Here is a 16,788-nt window from a genome sequence, read left to right as displayed (position 1 = left end):
ACCCCCTTTTCTGAAAAGCTGCCATGGCATATGCCTTTTGGGTACTCTCTTGAAATGCATTTTTAATACAACATAGGTGATCAGAATAATAGTAAAGATACTCATCTCTGAGGCTCCACTGTTGGGTTTTTTCTTCTCATCCAGTCAATTAAATGTAATTTAATTCAGCTCAGTCCTATTTTAGCAATGCTGCAATGGAGTGTTAGTTGGATGGTTTAACATTCTGAAATTTGGGAACTTTTCTTCTCAGCCTGCCAAATGGAGCCCAATGGTTCTGGGCTGATTTTGTGCCTGGGATGTTACCATCTGGTAGCTGTACTGAAGCATATTTGAACAAGAATTAATTTGATTTGGGGTTTGGGGTGGGGAGAAACTTTAGCTGAAAAACCAGGATCCTTATAACTGCCACTAAATAGTTCCCTTGTTTTCAATCTAGGCAGAAGAACAGAGCTAATATTACTGTCCTCTTGACCCCAGATTCTCGGCCTGTAAATTGTCGTGATAACACTGTATAGTCAAATAAAACCAAGACTTCTGGTGGCTGATTTCTGCCTGTATTGAGGGTACTTAGGATCAGAGGGCAGCTAGGTGGCAAAGCACTGGCCTTACTGGCTGTGTGACCCTGGGCAAGTCACTTCCATTTCCTTATCTGTAAAATGAGCTGGAGAAGGAAATGGCAAACCACTCTAGTATCTTTGCTGAGAAAACCTTAAATGGAGTCATGAAGAGTTGGATACAACTGACATGGCTGAACGGCAAGATCAGAGGATCATAGAATCATAGATGTGGAGATGGAAAGGGGCTTCAGAAGACATGTAGTCATTTTACAGAAGAAGAAGCTGAGAAAAAACTGAGTGACTTGCTTAAAACCTTATAGGGAGGGTGTGTTACAAAGGGAATTTGAACTCAGATCATCTGACTTCAGCACCAACTCTCTTTCCATTGTACCACATGGCTATTTATTCAACAAAATGTTTGGCAGCCTGATCTCTGACCCATGCAGCTACCAAATCAGAAACTTAAAATTCATTTGAAACTCTGTGCTTGTGCTTGATTGAGGCTGAAGGGCAAAGGAAATGATGATCCCGTGTGAATCCATCTCTCAAAAATTATGAATGAAACTTTCAAGAGTAGCTTATTACTTCAGGGAATTTTGTTTCCCAGCTACCATAAAAGCAGAAGAATATGCTAAGTGATGGAGTGAGTAGAGCAGTGGTCCTAAAATCCTTCAAGTGCTGTTTGTTTCAGTTTCCTCAACCATAAAATGGGAATAATAATAGCACCTACTTCCCAGAGTTGTGGTGAGGATCAAATGAGATATTTTGTAAAGCACATAGCACAAGTGTCTGGCACATAGTAGGTGTTTAATTCTATAAATACTCTATTCTTTATTTTGCTTTGGTTCTGGGTTACTAGGGGTGCCCTCCGAAGTGAGGGGAAGGGACGAAGAGTCTTAGAGCCCATTTTTTAAGTGTCAGTAATGGAGAATCATGGAAGGAAGGGGAAACTGTAAACACAGGTTGTATGGCATCTTCTGTGAGTGAATGTGTCTTGAGGGATGGGCAAGGGAGAGAGGCAGTCTGTACTGAGAATAAAAAGGCATATCATTTTAATAATAGATCCAGTCTAGCTTATCTCCATGGAATCCATAGCACTATAGTTATGGGGCTTATTTTTCTTTGGCCTGGGCGTTCAGAAAGATCTCCACTTCCATAATGAAATTAGAGAGTCCCCAGACTTTGCTCTAAAAAGCTGGTGAGTGTATTTTCACATGTAGATGTAGTCAAATGCCTCTCTACTGGCCTTTTCTGTTCCGTGTTTGTGCTAAATATTTACTCTTGGTATTTTAAACTTAGGCTAGGAAAGGTTCAACTGTTCCAGTTGAATTTGGCAGGAACCCAGCCTACCCCTTGAATTGCTGTTGTTATTAGTCTTATAACTGAGTTGGTTTGTGGTTTTTGTGTTTTTTAATCTCTCGGTCTCAGATGTGTTCCATTCTGATCGTTATCCTTTACCAACAGTTTACCTCTAATAACTTTCTGGTTCAGTATTCTTACCCTGAGTAGCTGTTAAACACTCTTTTTGCCCCCTCTTTGTCTAGGCTTTTTTTTTTAAAAGGCTTATTCATGCCTTTTGTTTGTACACCACATTCCTTTTCTTGCATTTGTATATCTCCCCTCAATGAACCCTCCCTTATATCATAGGAAAAAAAAAACAATTAAAACCAATCTGTTGGTATGTCAGTAAGCACTCACTCAGCATTTACTGTGTGCCAGGCAGACTGTGTGCTAAACACCAAAGTTATGAAAAAGGCAAAAACACGGTCCCTGTCCCCAAGGAGTTCACAGGGCTGTTATTGCTGACAAACTGTAGCATCCCTAGATTCTCCTGCCTCCTCTTCTGTGCCAAGAGCAGGGAAGGTATTTAGTAAAACAAACATTTTATTTTTTTATTTTTCTTTTTTTATTAATTTATTTTGATTTATCAATAATTACTTCCATATGCTTTTGAGTTTAAAATTTTTCTCCTCTTTCCTCCCCACCACCCTCCCTAAGACGGCGCACAATCTGATACAGGCTATACATTTACATTCTTATTAAACATATTTTCACATTAGTGATGTTGTAAGTAAAAATTAAAACCAATAGGAGGAACCATCAGAAAGAGGAAACAAAACTCAACAAAAGAGAAAAAAAATAGCAATTCAACTTCCATAGTTCTTTCTTTGGATTTGGATAGCATTTTCCATCACGAGGCCTTTGGAGATGTCTTAAATCCTTGTATTGCTGGGAAGGGTTAAAAAACAAACATTCTAAAATCACTTCTATGTAGGGGCATCAGAGAAATGATACCAAGACTAAAAAAAGTACAAACCAACTAAACTGTGCCAGCCCTCATAAGTAAATACAAAGTGTGTGTTGTGTGTATGTATATGTGTATGTGTATGTATACACAAAAGCATATACTTTACATATACAAGGCATAATATACAAAGTAATTTCAGAAGGGATAAGGAAACTAGTGATAACTGGGTGGTTGGGGGAGATGGGTAAGGGAGATCTGGAAGGGTCTAATAGCAGCTAGATAGCACAGTAGATGAGAGTGCTGTGCCTGGGGTCAGGAAGACTTATCTTCCTGAGTTCAAAATTAGCCTCAGACACTTAGAAGCTTGACCCTGGGCAAGTCACTTCACCCTATTTGCCTTAGGTTCTCATCTGCAAAATGAGCTAGAGAAGGAAATGGCAAACCACTCCAGTGTCTTTGCTAAGAACACCCCAAATGGGGCCACAAAGAATCAGACAGGCCTAAATGTGACTGAACAACATTAATAATGGAGATGACCCTGGACTGAGCCTTGAAGGGAGTTAGGGATTCTGAAAGGTAGAGGTGAGGAGGATAAGAATTCCAGGTATCTGGGAAAGCCTTGGTAAAAGTCTGGAGATGAGAGAGACTGTTATGTAGGAGAACCAGCAAACAGGTCAGTTGGACTTGAATGTAGAAGTGTGTAATAAGATAGGCTGGAGGCATATTGTGAAGGACTTTAAATATCAAACAGAAGAGTTTGTATTTTATTCTAGAGTTAAGGAGGAACCATTAAAGACTTTGCAAGTAACCTCAGAAGACAAATACTTAAGCCTCCTTATTTAACAAATGAGGAAACTGAGGCCTAGCCAGATCTGCATTTTAGAAATGTCAGTCCAGCAGCTATATTTCATCAGAGGTGGCATAGTAAATAGGGTCAGGAAGGTCTGGGCTTGGATCTTGCTTTGGACCATTATCACCTGTGTCATGCTGGACAAATAATTGAACCTTCCTGAGTCTGTTTCTTCAGTTGTAAATCAGGGATAGTAATATCACTTCCCTGGAAGAGGTGTTGGGAGGATCAGATTAGATAATGTACATAAATCTCCTTGTAAACTTCAATGTGCTACATACATGTCATCTATTACTTTTATTGTTTATTCTCCAGAGCCAAGATTGGTCATTACAATTAGTCAGGAATTGACTGCCTTGTAATATTATTTTCATTGACTCTATCATATTCATGTATGTTATTCTTCTGGTTCTCCTTGTCTTATCCTGTATCAATTCATTCAGGCCTCAGAATTGCTCATCTTTGTTTCTTAAGGTGCAGTACTATGCTACTACGGTTTGTAACCTGTACTTAGCCCACTCTTAGAGGAGACATTTCCATGGTGATTAATAATAGGCATGGAAAGGCAGCTTAGAGCAGAGGTCAGAACACTAGACCTGAAATCAGTAAGATAGATCCTGCTCAGATCCTGTCTCAGCTAATTATTAGCTGAATGTGACCCTGGGCAGGTCATTAATCATTCAGTGCCTTAATTTCCTGGTTAGTAAATTGAAGAAGCTGAATTCAGTGCCCTCTGAAGCCCCCTTCAGCTATAATTCTGTGAAACTTGTTAGACACCAGGTATCTCTGCCTGGGGGCTGAGCAGGCTACCCAGAATTCCTCAGATTCTTATGGTAATTATTGCTCTTGAGGGAGTTTGGGAAAAGAAACTAGTGGCTGGAGGGAACCTCCTATAGGACTGTCTGACCCAGGAGCTAAAGTAATTAGCGCTACCTGACCAGATCTCCACAGTTGTGATCCTGGGAGCAAGCAAAGCCTGAATTATACGTTTAAACACCATGATTTGTTCAGCTATTTCCTCAAATGATAGTTACTAAAAAAAAATAATAAAAATTAAATTAAAAAATAAAAAATGATAGTTACTTTTTTGTTTAAATTTTAGATTTTATTTATTTTTGCCACCACTAAAAAGTACTTAGCACTCTTGTCAGTCATTTCACTAGTTACTATTCCCCAAGTGAGGAGGGATCGCTCTCAAAATCTTCCTAAGAGCTTTCTGTGATATGTCACTGAAGGTTAAGGTGACAGATTGATAAGACTTGAGAAGGAGGCAGTGGGAAGAACACTGGATTTTGAGTCAGAGGACCTGGGTTTGAATTGTGACTCTGCCATGCACTACATATGTGATGTTGGCCAAGCCATTTAATTTTTCTCAGCTTCATTTTCTGCATCTGTAGAATCTGATGACAGGACTTAGATGACCTGAGGTCCTTTTCAACTGTATATCTATAGTAAGAGAAATTCAAAGTATTTTCCCTGGAGGGATTGTTTTTGACTTTTTTTTAATCTTCAGCACTTAGCACTGGCATATGGTAAGCATTTAATGAATGTTTGTGCATTGATTTTCATACATAATCTCCTTTCCCTGTATTTTTCTGAAAATTGATGACTTAATAAACCACATGGGGGCAGAAATAGCATTTGGAAAGTTAGCTAACTTGAAATTATGATCCTCTAAGAATGATTGACATTGTAAAGGCTTTGAAAGGACCAGAGTTTTGGTGTCCTAAAATGTATATAGAAGGTGAACATTTATGATAAAATTGTTATGTAGTGCATGATCTATGTGGAATTCTGAGGAAAACCCAAATTCAATGAATAAAAATAATAATAATAATAATAATAATGCCCAAAATGCAGGTAACTTGCCATTGTTAAAATACAGTGGTGCTATTTCTCTCGTGTCCTTTTAGACTTTTGTTGCCCTAAAAATTCCATTTTACTGGAAAACTGTATTCTACCTGTTCTTTCTTGACAGAGTTTTTTTTTCTACTTTAAATAGTTTCTAAATAAAGTTATATTTTAAGAGTGATTAAAAAAAAAAAGAACCAGAGAGCAAATTACAGTGTTGAACTTTTCATTAAGACTGTTTAATAGCATTTTTAAAAAAGCATACTGGGAAGAGGTGTCTTGGCCCATTATTACAAGATATATGTTCAGTCAGTGGTTAACTATCGTGTTGGGCAAAAGAAATACAGGATAAAGTCACAGTGAAGGATCCTTGACCTATGGGGCTCATGGTGACTTTGTGTATTGTCCAAGTATTGGAATAACCTGGGCCTTGCAAAGAATAAAATCACATACACTTGAAGTTTCACAAAGCGTCTTGCATATGTGATGTTTTTGGAGTCTCACAGTAACTCTGTGAGGTAGGTATTACAGGTCTTATCATTCCCATTTCACAGGATAGGGCTCAGCGGAGCAAAACAACTAGTCAGTGTCAGTAGCTGAATTCCAACCCAAGTTTTCCTGATACCAAGTCTACTGCTCTATACAACATGCGATACAATCTCTCACATAAATCCTAACACTGATTATGGAAACTGTAGCTTCCGCCTTGCCCTACTAGTGTTGTCTTTGTGCTACTTCCTTGAGAATGCCCTCATTAAGAATTTCAAGTCCTAAGGCCACTTACCTAGTTCAAAAATATTTTTCTTCTATATTGTGAGCCTATGTTCAGTAGGATAATAATAATAATATCATATTAGTAGTTAGCATTAATATAGCACTTCAAGATATGCACAACACTTTACATTTAAGCCACCGTGAGGTCGGTGTTATTATAATTCCCATTTTACAGATGAGGAGACAAGGCATAGAGTGGTTAAGTGCCTTGTCCAGGGTCACACAGGTAGGGAATGTCTGAGACAAGATTCAAACTCAAGTCTTCCCAACTCCAAGTCCTAGACTCTTTCCACTTCACTATCTAGCACACTAGGAAATGAAGTGCTGGGGAAAGGAGGGAAGAGGACAAGCATTTCTGTAGTACTATCCATGTGCCAGGCTCTGGGCTAAGCACATTTACATATATTATTTCTTTTTTTCATTAATTAATTAATTTTTAGTTTTCAGCATTCACTTCCATAAGCTTTTGAGTTTTGAATTTTCTCCTCCTCCCTCTCCACCTCCCTCCCCAAGATGGCGTTGCGGTCTGTTATAGGCTCTTCATATGCATTCCAATTAAACGTATTTTCACATACATTTATTATTTTACTTGATCATATTATGAAAGTAATTATGGAAGTATTAAAAAACTCAGGAACTGTTATGAGTTATTCATTCATTCATTTTATTGACAATGATTTTTCCTAGGTCAAGTCTCTGTCCTGGATCAAGGCTTTTTTTTTCTTTGTAAAGTTGCTTCACAACTTAAAGTGGGAAAAGTTTAGCACTTAAGAGAGTTCAGAAGTTAAAAATTGGAAACTAAGGCCTATAGAGAAGAAGTGGTGAAATGAACAAGGATTATTCAACTTAAAGAGATAGTTAAGTGTTAATTAATAATGATCTTATGGGTTATTGTTGTTGTTCAGTCCTTTTCAGTTGTGTCTGACTCTTTGTGACCCCATTTGGGGTTTTCTTGACAAAGATATTGGAGTGGTTTATCACTTCCTTCTCTAGCTCATATTAGAGATGAGGAACTGAGACAAACAGGGTTAAGTGACTTGCCCGAGGTCACACAGTTAGTAAGTGCCTAAGGATGGATTTGAACTCATGAAGCTGAGTCTTTCTGATTCCAAGCCCAGTGCTCTATCCACTTTACCACCTAGCTGCCCCAGAAGGCAGTTAAAGGGGAAAGAAAAGAGTGGTGAAATGGAAAGAATGCTAGATGAAGAGTTCAGTCTTGGGTTCAGATCCCAGCTCCCATACATCTACCTATTTGACTTTAAGCAAGTCACTTCCCTCTGGGCCACAGTTTTCCTCATCTGTAAAATAAGGAGACTGAACTAGAGGGTCCCTAAGACCCCTCATCGCTCTAAATCTGGGATCCTGATTGTCCTGGCCATACCTCTCTACCCAGGAGTTAGATACAGGTAGTGTTTGCTCTTATTTTTATCTCACATTGTTTGCTCACTCTGTCTTCAGTGCATTGTTTGCCAAGAGAGTATGAGTAAAATGGCAGTTTACAAGCCTCTCACTCTAAAACCTTAATGTGCCATATAAATGCTGGATATGAGCATTGCTGTTATCATCTCAGTAACACTGCCTTCTGAAGTTGTGGATCTCTGTGGCTTCTGCTGCTTCTTCTGGCTGGCATTATCTTTATAGTTGCCATGGAAGTACTTTGAAAAGGACAATTAATTTCAAGGGAACATCTGGCCTTGGTAGCTAGAATTCTTGGAAACATTCATGAATATTCAGATACAGACTCCAAGGAAACCATGCAGACATGGTTATCTGAATCCAACCAGACAGACCCCAGAAAAACCAAGATTTCCGTTAATTCTAAGGTCATCAGTTTGACTATTTTTCTTTCATTGTAGATAATTATGAGAAAATTAACCAAAGATGCATATTATAATTCTCTGTATTAGAGGGAAATGTTCAGAAGTGCCTTTGTTTCTTTACCTAAATAACATAAAAAATTCTTTACGTGCTCAATTATTTTTAATTACATCTTATTTTGTTTGTAAATGAAGAGCTGTGTTATATTTCTCCCACCTCCTCTCTCCTTCACTGAGAAAAACAAAACAATACCAAAAAAAAGCCCAAAATTCTGGTTATAATTTGGGTGTTAAGTTTGTGCAGAGGACATGCTAGTCTTCTCTGTATCATTCCAATTTTAAGTATACAGGCTGACTAAGTCAGCAGTTCCATGTGCTTATTTATAACATGTGTTAGGAAGCAGAGAAGAAGCAAATGGGCACCAAATTGCCATTTAGGCCTGGACCTGATGTCTGTTTGGAAGGGCAGACAAGTGCCAAATGGGAATGGCATTGATTTACAATCTGTTTATCCAGTCTGTCTGTGGAACTGCCCAAGGGACCTGGGAGAGAGGGGGTGGGGGGAGGAGAGAGAGAGAGAGAGAGAGAGAGAGGGAGAGAGGGAGAGAGGGAGAGAGAGAGAGAGAGAAATGAGGGGTGGGGATGGAAATGGGAATGGTTCTAAGCCCTAGATTAGGAACTACAGAATCATAGAATCTCTCATTTGGATAAGACCTTAGAGAAATCATCTAGTTCAGCCTCTACCTTAAGCAAGAATCCTTACAATTATAATAACTAGCATTTGTATAGTGCTTTAAAATTTACACAGCACTCTTTATATTTTAATTCAGTTAATGCTGCTATCGTATGTAGGGAGTGATATGATAGGGTTGCAAGCTGATGTTTTAGGAAGACCCCAATATGTTATATGCCAAGAGATCTTAGTTTTAGTCTGTTCTGTGTGTGACCACAAGTTATTTGAGACCTCTGAATTGGTTCCCTTATCCAGAAAACTGAAGAAACGATTTATGTAAACCTCGTTTAAAAGCTGTTCTGTTATTTTGAAAATGTGTTTTGAAGGTCCTGAGAAAAGCAAAGGAATGGTAAAAATTCCCTGAAGAGGTCTCAGACCTGAGAAATAAATAAAAGGGTTGAAGTAGGGCTTAAGTTTATAAAATGTATATCTTGTCTTCATTAGAAAGGAGGTAGAAATGAAGACTAAGGGGGCCTGGAGACCTGAGCTTTGGAGTTGGGAAGTATGTCAGCAAAATGCCATATGTTGCAAAATTTTGATGACAGAAGTATACTTTCCCAAATGGGGACAAAGTCATCAAGGAGCTTTATTTCAACACCAGGTAGGTAACTTTGTAATTAAGTTTAGGTCATAATTAAGTTAGGCTGGAGGAACAACCTAATTTGATTGAATTATGCTGAAAAGAAGGTTTGCATAGTAGATAGAAAGCCAACGTCCTGGGTTCAAATTCCCTGTCTTACACATAATGACTGTGTGACCCTGGGAAAGTCACTTAACTTTTCATTCCAACACTCTAAGACTCTACATTGCAGAACAGTTAAAGACCTTCATTGGTAAGGTACCCAACCCAATTAAATCATAGAATCTGGACCAAATAAAAAGTTATAATTAAAAACAGCTTGTTAGTGATAACAGCTGGATGGCATGATAGATGGGATGCTGGATTTAAAATCAGGAAATCTGAGTTCTAATCCTGCCTCAGACGCTTATTTACCTGTGTGACACTGGGCAAGTTCTATCATCATCATCATCATCCTCCTCATTATCATCATCACTAACATTTATATAGTGCCTATTTTATGTCAGGCATTGTGCTAAGTCCATTACGATTATTCTCTCATTTGATCTTTACAACAGCTCTGGAAGGTAGGTGCTATTATACCCATTTTACAGTTGAGGAAAGTGAGGCAAGCAAAAGTACTTGCCCAAGGTCACACAGCTAGTATGTGTTGGATGCTGTATTTGAACTCAGGTCTTCTGGACTCAAGGCCCAGTTCTCACTGTACCACTTAGCTGCTTTCATCCTGTACCTCTCTCAGCCTCTTTTTCTCATCTGTTAAATAGGTATAATAATATCACCTACTACTGGAATTGTTGGGAAGATCAAATAAGATTTTATATGTGTATATATATATATATGTGTGTGTGTGTGTGTGTGTATACACACACACACACACACACACACACATCTTTTAAAATGCTAACTACCTCATAGTAGTAATTAGGAGACAGCTTTCTGTTTCCTTATCTTTAAATCAAATGGTATTTTCTCTTAATGTGGCTCCTCTCACCTAGAGTGAGTATACTGTACCCTTCAAGAACTCAGATTCTATCCAGATTCTTCTTGGAGGCCAGACTTTTTTCTTTCCTCTGTAGAGTGTTTAGTATCTTACTTAGTAAGTAGTTAGTAATATGTTTGGTTAGAAGGGAATTATTGTTGACTATTTAATGTAACTTCTTTTTTATTGTCTTCTCCTTTATTATATTTAAGTCCTTCTACATTCTGTGTATCTGTTTGTCCTGTCCCTAAAGAATAATTCAAAAGAGTTCAAACAATTATACTGTTTTCTTGTGAATTCTGGGTTAACTCCTATTAACAACAAAGTCCAGTGTACCATTCTTCTGAAATTTTGTTGAATAGGATGTTACTTGAAATAAGTAGGTCATTAGTTGAGGTTTGGGAATACTTTCTTATAGATATGACTATTTGTAGTCGTGGGAAATGAACTGTGCCCGAGTTAGGGGGACAAAGGGAAATGAAAAAAAAAGTTTCAGATCAGAAATGAAGCGATGGAGCCTTTTAGATCTTGGTGTCAAGATTATGCTATTTCCGTAGGAGCTGGTAAACATTTCGGTGACCTGATGAGAATAATTTTGGAATGAGAGACACATTTGTGACAATAGCAAGCTTACCAAAGTCATGGCTTGTAGTGCAGAGCTTGGGGTAGGTAGGAAAGCAGATTTTAAGTACATACCTTTGAATTTCAGGAAAGGGAGAGGAGCTATGTTTGTTACCCATAGTACTCAGTCTACCAGAGTTGTTGACTCTTGATTCTAACAGTCTTGGAATGTAGAAAACAAGCTTGTATTTTTTGTCCTGTCACGCACAAGAACTTTTGTCAATTGATTTTTTTTTTAAAGTGAAAGTTTATTTTAGGAAACTTTATCAGATATTTGGATATTATGAAGTGCAAAATGGAACTGAATTTAGCAGCATTACAGCGATCCAAAAGACATTGTAGGTATCTGACTTTAAGCCAATTAACATGCAAAAATTTACTTTTACCCCCCAAAAAATGGCGTTAGTAGTGATTATTCGCTTAACAAAATGAGTACCAAGAAAATTCCTTTGGCTGAAGAACTTCCTTGATGAATTTGACTTGATTCAATTTGCAAAATATGAAATTTAGCCACGTCTTTTCTGAAATACATCTGTGCCCTAAAATGCAGCATATTCCAAATTCCCTTATGTGGATTTGCGTATCTTTTGCTTATAGGCAGAAAAGGAATCTCAGAGGTCTTTGAGGCTAATAATACCCTTAGTTTACAGATGAGGAAATTTGAGGCCCAGGAAAGTGAAATGACTTGCCTAGAGGTAGTATTAAAGCCAAGATTTGAAAAGGAAACACCTAGGATTCTAAATCCTATGCTCATTCCACTGCTCCAGGCTATTTCTTCATTAAAAACAATGATGTTTGTGAAAAGGATTAATTACAAAACTTTAAGACTAGAAACTGGACTAATCTCTATTGCTTCTTTTTTTTCTCCTCAAGAGTGCATAGATTTGAAGCCAGAGTCCTAAATTTCAGATCACATCTCTTAGCTACCTTTGTGACCTTGGGTAAGTCAAGTTCATTCTCTGGGCCTCAGTTTTATCATCTGGAAAAGGAAGGTATTTAACTAATGAGCCCTGAGGTCCCTTCCAACTCTAAATCTATAATCTTAAGATACTATTATTAAATACTTTCTTTGTGCAAGATGTTAGCTACCACTAAGAAGTCACCACTAATGCCTTTTCATTATAAGTCACATTTATAGAATTTAATGTTGACCTTTAGATATGTATCACTTTAAAGTTAAAAAATCATATTCTCCCTGGCTGTGCCCCATGCCTGGAAGTCTGTCCCCTGCCCTCCACTGACTGTTGACCTCCCTGCCCTCCTGTAAGTGCAATTCCAATGTCTTCCCTCCCTCAATTACTTCTTATTTATCCTGTATATAGCTTGCTTTATATATATTTTTTCCTGTGTTGTTTTCCCCAATTAGATTGTAAGCTCCTTGAAGGCTGAGTATGTCTTTTGCCTCTTTTTGTATATATTTGTTTGTATCTTGTTTCTCCCGTTAGAGTGTAAGCGGCCAAAGCAAGGATGGTCTTTTATCTTTTTTTGTATCCTGGCACTTAGATAGTGCCTGACACCTAGCAGGCACTTAATAAATGTTTACTGAATTAAATTGCATATATTTCATTTGAGCTTCAAAACAACTTTTCAAAATAGATAGTATAGGTATTATTACCTATATTATTTACAGATATGGAAACTGAGGCTTAGGGAGATTAAGTGAGGTGGAATTTGAAATAAGATCTTCCTGGCTCCAAGCACAGCACTTTATCCATTATTCCACAATACCACCTCTTTATTCTTTATGGTATTTCATTATGTGTTTAGGGTTCATAATTTGATGGGGAAATGTAGTCATTTCTCTGTAGTCATTCTCTTACCTTTTAGACTTGTTTGTTACATGTAGCATAATAAACTATTCTTTTCATTTATCAATTTTCTATTCAAAAGTAAGATTTCTACCCAAGCACCTGATGAGAGACCCACAGAGAACCCACCCTTTGTTGGCCATCTTTCAGTAAGAGGCCATGCAGTATACACAATGGAACATCACTGGATTTGGAGCCTAAGCAGAGGGATTCAGATCCTTTCCTGAATCACTACCAGTGTGGCCTTGAAGCTACTCATTTAATCGTTATGGGCTTCCCTTCCCTCTAAACCCCCTAAAACAAGGGGGTTGTACAAATTCACCTCTGCAGTTCCTTCTAGCTTGAAATTTATGATCCCTTTGATAAATGTCATTTGTTCAGCATTAGATAGCCATATATTCTTTTGGTAATCATAAGATAGCGTAATTTTAAGAATACAAAGAGACTTTAGAAATAAGGAAACTGAGGCAATGGCATCTTCAAGGGGATGAAGTAATTTGAGGACAGTAATTCTGGAATATCAGCCTATATTTCATCCATGTGTCTGTAGTCTTTCCTCTTGTTCAACTGTTTCAGTTGTGTCCAACTCTTTGTGACCCCATTTGGGGTTTTCTTGGCAAAGATACTGGAGTGTTTTGCCATTTCCTTCTCCAGCTCATTTTACAGATGAGGAAACTGAGGCAAAAAGTGACTTGCCCAGGGTCACACAACTACTAAGTGTCTAAGGCCAGATTTGAACTCAGGAAGATGTCTTCTTTACTCCAGGCCCAGCACTCAGTCTTTTCTCTACACTATTTTAAAACAATTTTTTTTGAGGGGGGGAGCTAGGTGGCACAGTAGATAGAGCTCTGGCCTTGGAGTCAGGAAGACCTGAATTCAAATCTGGCCTCAGACACTTGACACTTACTAGCTGTGTGAGTCTGGGCAAGTCACTTAACCCCGATTGCCTAAGCAAAAAAAAAAAAAAAAAAATTGGGGGGGAGGAAGGCAGGGTCCAGGCATATGATTTCATTGATGGAAGAAATTTCTGATGAAGAAATTCACTCCACTAGTGCAGGCTGGCAACTCCTCTATAACCCTCAGTCTTAGAAAATTGACTGGAGCACTGAGAGGTTGAGTGACTGTGCTGAAGTCACACAGCCAGTGGTTCTCAAAGTCAGGACTTGAATCTACTACCTGGAGTCAGCTCTCTGTAACCACTAAGTAACTGCTCGGCTGCCCTGAATTTCTTTTCCTTTGTCAGATTCAGGGCTGACAGGCAGTTTGCCTACTCTGGTCTCTCTTTGGAAGGGAAGTTTCTGGGTAACTGGTATATTTTTGACATGTAATGCTAATAATGTTTTCCCATGAGTTTTTCAAGTGCCTGACAGAATATGGTGGTTTGTTTTGTGACCTTGGTTTTAAGATGAGACAACAATATAGGAATTTTTGTTAATAAAGCTGATAGATGACACAATGGGTCAGGGATATGATGAAGTATATTATGTATCAGAGGTGTAGAGCTGCTAACTAATGACACAGTGCACCCCAGAGGAAACGTGGGCAGTCATGATCTCCCCGCCTTATTCGTCTTTTCTCACAGCATAGTAGCTTTTTCACATGAACTGTCCCTTTGGACTGCCTGATGTCTCCATAGCTTGCCCTTTTTTGTTGTTTGTTTCTAGAATTGTGGTGATTTGTTTTCATATCCTTTACCCCATGAGTTTCAACTTGAACCCACACACGATTGTATACAGTTGTGGTTTGAACCTACTTCTGCAAATCTTGGTTAATGCATGTAACCAAGAAAACACAGTCACCCCAGGAGACTTCACTTAGAAAAGAAACCAGGAGTTGGAGGTGTAGCCATGCCCTTTGTGAGACTTTCAACTTAGTTGTGTGTTCACGTATATGTGGGTGTACGTGTTCCTACACATAAAAAACATGTCCAAAGGAGGAAGCTGAAACACAGCACGGAAGGGTATTTGGAGAAATGTTTCCCCTGTCAATGATTATTCAAGGGATACCATTTAAAGGGTTCACTTCCTTCAGGCTCCACATCTTGGTTGCACAATATAAAATCCATCTCTTGTTCAATGTCATAAATGGAAATCAACGACCTGGAAATACACAGGTACTCAGCCAATTCACAGGCCTGCCTGAAGTTAGGGGTATAAAAGCTGGTAATAGCTGCTCTGGCTCAAAAGTTTACCATCACTGTACTTAACAAATGTTTGCAGGAACATTAGCTGATGATTAAATACCACTAATTGCCGATTTGGGGGATGTGATGCTTAATTATATTTTAAGTTTCTCCTCTGTTGCGTGAAAGGGTTACTTGGAATAGGACACAGAGAATTGAAATGTAACAAGCTTAGGCAAACACTAGGGTTGGTTGTGTTTTGTGTTTTCCTCAGATGTGAAGTGTTGAGTTCATACATGCAAAATACTGTGTAATTCCCTGCAAGCATGGAAAGTGCTTAAATTTCCACATTCTTACCATAAAGGAGCCTTTTCTGAAAATCTATAGTGTATTTAAAGGTTTATATTATATGTTAATATTATATTACATAAAGTTTATATTGTATTGCATATATAATCTGTCTTATAGAATGGTAAATTCTTTAATGCTGAATGCAAAGAAGTATTTTGAAACACATGCGAAATTATCAATTGAGCCTTGAAAATTATTTTCTAAAATTTCTCAGCTGTTTACTAAAAAAGAGGGGGGTGCTGGGGTGAAGCTTAGCGATCAGATCATCTAATCATTTCATGAAACCAGAACACAGAGAGAGCCAGTGATTTGCTTGGTCACTTGACCTAAGTCACACAGGTAACAAGTTAGCAGAGCCTGGGATTCAGACCCCTAAATCTGCTTTTTTTTTTTCCCCTATTATGCCCCATGTCTTTGGCCTTCCAAATCAATCAGGTTTTTCATTAAGTTAGGACATGTTTTGGAAGCTATAAAAGAAGTTTAAAATACAGTATCTGTCTCAAGGAGTTCATAATTGGGCAGGACAAGGCTAATACTTGTTAAACTAGTTTAAGAAAATTAGTCCTGAACTGTAGAATATTGATTATAATTGCAATAGGAGTTCATAGAAGCAAGAAAGCAGTGTAGACTTTCTAGGTTTTTCTGAAACCATATTCTTCATTTTTTCTTATAGCACAACAGCATTCCGTAACAATCATATACCACAGTTTGTCCAGCCATTCCCCAAATGACAGGCATCCCCTCAGTTTCTAATTCTTTGCCACCACAAAAAGAGCTATTAGAAATATATTTATACATGTGGGTCCTTTTCCTTTTGCTTTGATCTCCTTGAGGCATAGACCTAGTAGTAGTATGGCTAGATCAGAGGGTACACAGTTTCATAGCCCTTGGGCATAGCTCCAAATTGTTCTCTAGAATGTTTGGACCAGTTCACAGCTCTACCAACAGTGTAGCACTAGTACTTTCTTGTCAGAGCTATGAATCGGTACTGGACTAATTAATTTTATTAATAAGAGAAGTTACCAAATTGCTTACGCCTTTGATCCAGTAATCATCCCGTTGTTGAGCTAATATCCCAAGGAAGCCAAAGATGGGAAGAAAAGTTTGATGTATATGACAGAATACTGGTAGCAACAATTTTTGTGATAGTAAAAAACTGGAAGGGCAGCTTGGTGGTGCAGTGGATAGAACACCGGCTGTGGAGTCAGGAGGACCTGAGTTCAAATGCGGCCTTAGACATATAACACTTACTAGCTGTGTGACTCTGGACAAGTCACTTAACCCCATTGCTTAAACAAAGGAAGAAGAAGAAGAAGAAAGGCTCCATAGACTAAAGATCTCAAGGTCAAAGAGAGGAAAAAAAAACTGGAATGAAAGGCACTTTTTAAAAAAGTGTCTCAGTAGAATAGAATCAGGAAGGGACCCCAACACAGATAGGTTTTAATAACTCCTTGATGACCTGACTTCAGAAGCTCTCCAGTCCAGACGGCAACCAGA

At 38.3% G+C, this 16,788-nt stretch overlaps 1 protein-coding gene and 1 non-coding gene across 3 annotated transcripts in view; one reads left to right on the top strand and one right to left on the bottom strand.

Annotated features, from left to right (window-relative positions):
* LOC114046256 (LIM and senescent cell antigen-like-containing domain protein 1) overlaps positions 1-16,788 on the top strand; it is a 208,917-nt gene that overhangs the window by 104,501 nt on the left and 87,628 nt on the right. The window lies entirely within an intron of this gene.
* LOC114046362 lies at positions 8,353-8,462 on the bottom strand. The gene has a single exon (XR_003569493.1). It is a non-coding gene; the product is annotated as a U6 spliceosomal RNA (small nuclear RNA).

Source organism: Vombatus ursinus, unplaced genomic scaffold (genome assembly GCF_900497805.2).
Source record: "Vombatus ursinus unplaced genomic scaffold, bare-nosed wombat genome assembly UNPS02014781.1, whole genome shotgun sequence".
In the NCBI taxonomy this organism is placed as follows: domain Eukaryota; kingdom Metazoa; phylum Chordata; class Mammalia; order Diprotodontia; family Vombatidae; genus Vombatus; species Vombatus ursinus.
The sequence above is the reverse complement of the archived record's forward strand: the minus strand, read 5'-3'. Positions and strand labels throughout refer to the sequence as shown.